Source organism: Canis aureus, chromosome 25, assembly GCF_053574225.1.
Source record: "Canis aureus isolate CA01 chromosome 25, VMU_Caureus_v.1.0, whole genome shotgun sequence".
NCBI classification, from domain to species: domain Eukaryota; kingdom Metazoa; phylum Chordata; class Mammalia; order Carnivora; family Canidae; genus Canis; species Canis aureus.
Window position 1 is genome coordinate 508,232 of NC_135635.1, and position 5,691 is coordinate 513,922.

The 5,691-nt window shown below is 43.7% G+C and overlaps 1 long non-coding RNA gene across 1 annotated transcript; it reads left to right on the plus strand.

Moving 5' to 3' along the window:
* Positions 1 to 1,712: 1,712 nt before the first annotated feature.
* LOC144297543 (uncharacterized) lies at positions 1,713 to 5,031 on the plus strand. Its single transcript, XR_013364540.1, has 3 exons — positions 1,713 to 1,888; positions 3,541 to 3,735; positions 4,823 to 5,031. It is a non-coding gene; the product is annotated as an uncharacterized LOC144297543 (long non-coding RNA).
* The last annotated feature ends 660 nt before the right edge of the window (positions 5,032 to 5,691 follow it).

The window sequence follows — 5,691 nt, forward strand, 5'->3', positions numbered from 1 at the left end:
ACGCAATATATGAATGTATCAAATTAACAGGTAGCGCACCTTAAATTGACACGGGGTTAAATATCAAGTATATTTCAATACAAAAGATGGAATAGGGGCAGCCCGGGTGGCCCAGTGGTTCAGCGCCGCCTTCAGCCCAGGGTGTGATCCTGGAGACCCGGGATTGAGTCCCACGTCGGGCTCCCCACGTGGAGCCTGCTTTTCCCTCTGCCTGTGTCTCTGCCTTTCTTTCTATGTCTCCCATGAATAAATAAATAAAATCTTTTTTATAAAAAAAGATGAAATAGAAGTTCAGCGCTGTTCCATAGGACAACATTCTCCCACTGAGGGGAGGCTACAAACAGGTATACTTTGTATGAATAAAAACAATTTTTTTTTTTTTTTTACAGGCAGAAGCAGGTCCCTGGTAAAAACAACTTTTGAAGTATTAGAGCCATTTGGCTGCAAAGGAACATTTAGAACCTAGTGCTTTCTCATCATTTCCGAGTTTTCCAAGACTTGTTCAGTACCTTTCGTTGGAGACCTGGATGCGTCCCACACTTATTTCTGATGTGAATGTGGAATTTTTGCTTCACTGTTGCATTTACTTAGCTGGGGTGTGTGCAAGGAAGGGCAGATAGTTCGTGTCCTGGTGCAGTGTTGGTCCCTCCTCGGCACCTGCAGACACACCTGAAGGAATGAGGAGCTTGCACCCACTCCTTCCTTTCCTTGGAAGTCATTCCCAGGATAGCAGGAATGGTTCCTCAGTATTTTCAAGGCTTTGTTCTCGTATGACTTTTATGTAATGCCCTTTTGGCCGCCTTATCTAAGATTATAACCTCGCCTCATGTCTCCATGATACTCCACTTTCCTCTTTCCTGTATTATCATTCATTAGGCTTCACCATTTTACAAACTGCACGCTGTTTCTCTTCTTCCTTCCTTCTGTCCATTCCTTTCTTTATTTCTGTTTACTTTTTCATGGATGAATTCCCCATAATTGCATATGTCACATTGAATTTGTATGTGCTTCGTTCACTGCTGTTTCTCTAACGAGTAACAGTCAATAAATACTTGTTGCATGAGTGCATTGACTCAATGGCTGCATTATTTAACAAATGTACGTTTCATTTTCTATCTTCTTTATATTCTACTTTTTTTTTTCCACCAGAAGCGCTCAAAACCAGAGAGATCCTATAGTGTGGGCTCACAATGTATGAGTGTCAGATAAGAGTATCGCCAGGTAAAGGAGGGAGGCCACCACGGGAGGAAGGTACAGCTTGCACTAGGTGGATGGTTCTGAGAGCTCGCTGCCATCCCTGATGATTCTGCTTTGAGGAAACCCTGGGCTAAGCAAGATGTTAGGCAATCAAATTCTTTTGTGTATGAAAGGAGAACTGCAGGTTGGAGTAATCCCACAGGGCTGCGTATTGGGCCCCTCAACTCATCAGCAGAGCTCATAGTCATAGCGCCATTGCACCTACAAGGTGAGAGGAAGCCTGGAAATTAAGGTATTTTCTGGAAAATGTTTAATATATGAAAGTCCTGACCTAAAAGCTGTGTCTGACTCAAGGAACCGAGGTTGTGATTTTTCCAAAGGGCCTCTGGCTGTGCTGTTGACTCTCCCTCCAGTGGCTTCTCTGAGGACCACATTATCTGACATCATCTAGCCCAGATTCTGATCTGGGAGCTCCTGATTGGTGCCCTCTGCCTCTATAAGGTCAGAATGTGGAATGCTGGAGTCAGAGTCCTACCTTCTCCTGAGCTCTGATGCTTTCTTCTCTGTGCTCCCTGCTGATCCATTCACCAGCATGAAGGCGTTGCTGGTCCTGGTAGTAATTAACTTTTATCTCTTTTTTTTTTTTCTGTCTCAGTGAGTTCAACATATACTCCATCTGTTAGCTCTACTGGTAAGTCTGCATTTGCACCTTCCTGTCATGGCTGTGTTCCATCCCAGCCTCGTGTTAAAGAAGTGGCCACGGGGGAGAGTGTAGATACTCCTAACGAGAAGACTTGGAAAGCCTCATTCCTGTTTCCAAAGTTCAATAAGAACACAGAAAATGTGCTGATCTCTTTTACATTTTTAGAAGATATAAAGTCTTTGGCGTGGATTTATAAAAATTGTGGACTAATTATTCATTGTCCTGTAGCAAAATGATAAGGTAACGTGGTCTGAATTTGTGGCCTTAGAATTTGAGGAGATGCATGTAAAGCGTTTCTGATTACCAAAAATTGACGGGTCTAATATATGGGCAGTGTAAAAAGAGAGATTAGTAAGTCTGAGGATGACCGAAGAGAATGTAGATGCTAAAGGTGATGTAGAAATGTGGGCATTAGAGGCACATGGGAGTGTGGAATATGGATTGTGGAGAGTAGAGGTGAAGTAGAAGGAAGGCCCTAAGCTTTGCTCTTTTTAACAGTATATATGCCTTATTCCAAGGCTGATGTGCACTTTTTTCTTTGATCTTAACCCCAAGATTGTGGGCCAAAGCTTTAGTATTTCTTGGGCTTCTCCCGCAGTGTCCTATATGTCCAATGCTATATGCGTTGTGCTCAAGCAGACATGAGGATGTTTTCTCCTTTTGGCCTCCACATTTGGGGACCTATGACCTTTGGTCAAAGGGCAGTGACTGCATCAGACCTCACACACTGAACCATATGTCCTACCTCCATGGGGGGCAATTCAAAAAACACCCGTCTTCTGAAGGAGGACTGACACAGCATGGCTCCAGTGTGGGCATGGAGAGTGAGCTGTCCACTTGTTGAGCCAGATGCACCTCACAGATGTAGGGTCTGCCTGTGGCTGCCTGTCAGGAGCTCTGGTGTAAGGCGTAGAGAGTGATAATTGCTACCAATCTTGCCACACATCCTTTGAACATGGGATGATCGATGGGGCATTTGCTCACTCGTATCATTGCCACAATAGTATTAATGTCCCCTGTTACATCTAATGCGGTTCTCCTAGATGCATCTGTAAGAGATGGAGTCCAAGTCGAGGAACAGGCAGGACAAATATAATCCTGTTTCAGACCAGAACCTGGAGGAAGAGATTGTGCTTCTTTCAAAGAAAGGAGGTCCTATTGCTCGAATCTGAGACACATGAACTTGTTCTTTCTTCTCTTCTCCTGTACAGGTTATTCCACTACTCACACTCACGCACGCTGCAGAGGAAACCGAAGGGCTCAAGTTAGCCCATGGGAGGGCACCAGAGAGACAGCCCACTAGGGACTGTCCTGTTGGCCCTGAGCCGGGGTTCTTGCAAATAGGAGCACATGTGGGTTTGGTCTTTGGTGCTCGCCCCTGGGAGAAAGTGTCTGCTTGTCTCCTCTCTTAGGGTCACAGACCTTGTGGAGAAGCCTGGAATTCTTTCTGTCGCACCATGGGCAGGGCTAGGAAGGATGAGTCCAAAGGAGGATGGGTAGGCAGGCTAAGGGTATGACCGAGTTGTTGACATCTGCAGAGACGAATTGAGAAGGACTGTGCCTCCACGCTTGCTTGGGACAAATTTGGTTGCTGGGGTAGAGTCAAGTGTCTCAGCTGGATCTTTTCCTCCTAATTTCAGCTGCCCCTGATGCCACCACTGCAGCTCATGCCACCCCTGCAGCTCATACCACCCCTGCAGTTCCAGCCACCCCTGCAGCTCATGCCACCCCTGCAGCTCCCACCACCCCTGCAGCTCATGCCACCCCTGCAGCTCCCGCCACCCCTGCAGTTCCTGCCACCATGACCAATGCTGTTCAAAGCACCACTCGAGCTGGTAAGTCTAGCTCATCTATATGTTTCTTTATGGGGCTCCTGGATTCCTGGGGTCTCTATTGTTATGGTGGACTCTATTTTGTAGGAGAGGAAGGGAAAGCCCTGAGAAAGCTATGTTTTCATCATTTTCTAAATTGTTTTTGGTCTTAAAAATCACTTCAACAGATAGATGTCAGGGGAGCCTGAGGTTTGCAGCCTCTTGTTCAGCAGCATTACCCACATGGTTTTGAATTGTTGTCATTAAATAGAGAAAATTCATCTTTAGTAGCAATGCCACTGAAAATACCAAAGCAATTGTCGTTAGGGCCAGGTAACTGTTTATGTGTGTCTTTTTCTTTTTAATCAAAAAAATTTCTGTTACCTTGAAAGACCTTTCTAGAAATAAACAACAGCTTTAAAACGAAGCCCTTTGAGGCAAAAGCTTTTGAGCATGATTTAGGATATTTCTGGGAATTTAGACATATATTGAGGATCAAGACTGTACAGAGTTATTACTCCTGGTTCATCTTTCCTGTCCTTCAACACTCATGTAACATGGGTCACAAAGTTTGTTGACTGTGGACATATATCAGGCAGTGGAGTATACAATTTGCATATCAATGTAACTTAAATCTCATTTACTAAGTAAACACTGTAAGGATGAAGACATTGAGAACTTACAAAGAAAGATTTCCCCCTGAACATATGGGAGAGATTGGGTTGGTATTTATACAATCAACGTCTGGAGGAACGTTTTTCAAATACTGCCTTTACTCATTCAGTGTCTGGGCCATCTCATGGCACCTGTTCAAGGATGTGTAGTTGCAGCCAGTGGAGGGAAAAAGGACTGAGTTGCTCTGTGTTATGGGGAGGGAAAACTAAGGCACATTGGCCTACTTCCTGTTCAATGTAAACCTCCAGCTTTCGTAGGCTCCCACCCAAGGCTGCAAATTCCATTTCTTTTTGGGCAAACATGTCATGTTCCTTTGACACCTCGGAAGTCAGTGCCTTTTGACGTTTGTTATTCTCCTCACAGATTCCCAATTAAGTAGCTATATTATTCATTCTTTTTTGAAACTCTCTTGACAATATATTTTATTCTCTTACAGGCTTCTTCAGCTCGATTTGGAAAATAGTGGGTTGAAATATTACTAAGATGGAATTAGTCAGAGGCATCTGCATTTGATCTTGCAGGGCTCCGCACAAGGCCCATCCATTTGATTTAATCTAGCTGCTTATCAAGTCTACCATCTTTTATCTTATCCTTAATCAGTTTATCGGTTTTCAAATAAAAAATAATATTGAGCAACATCAAAAATTGTATATTTTTGAGAGGTTGGGAAAATTAGAGAGGGAGACAAACCATGTGAGACTCCTAACTCTGGGAAACAAACAAAGGGTTGTGGAAGGGGAGATGGGTGGGGGGTTGGGGTAACTGGGTGATGGGCACTGAGGAGGGCACTTGATGAGATGATCACCTGGTGTTATACTATTTGTTGGCAAAATGAATATAAATTTAAAAGAATATTAAAAAAAGAGGTTGGTAGAGTGGTTGTCTAATGTTTCAGTCAATCCCAGGGACAGATACTTTGAATTTTATCCTGTCCTTCCTTTGTGACTATGAATTGGACTTTGTCATGTGTACCCAAAGTGTCTTATTTTAAACATAAGACACACTTCTTGGGCCCATTACTAGAGCCTAGAGGCTTTTGTCACCTGAATGCACTAATCAATATACACTGGGCAACAACGTCCATTTTGAATTTCACCAAACTCTTCTATGAATTGAGCCATGATTAGTCTCTCATCTGCAATGACTTAGCAGGTGAGAAGGAGGAAAAGCAGCCCTGGCATCTGGGAAGTGGCCTGGCACAAACCTACAATAGCACATAACCCTTTTCCTAGTAAGTGTGTGATGTTCCTTCATTATCTATCATAGCTTTTGCCTCATTTCAATCTCTTTTCCTGCTAAAAAAGG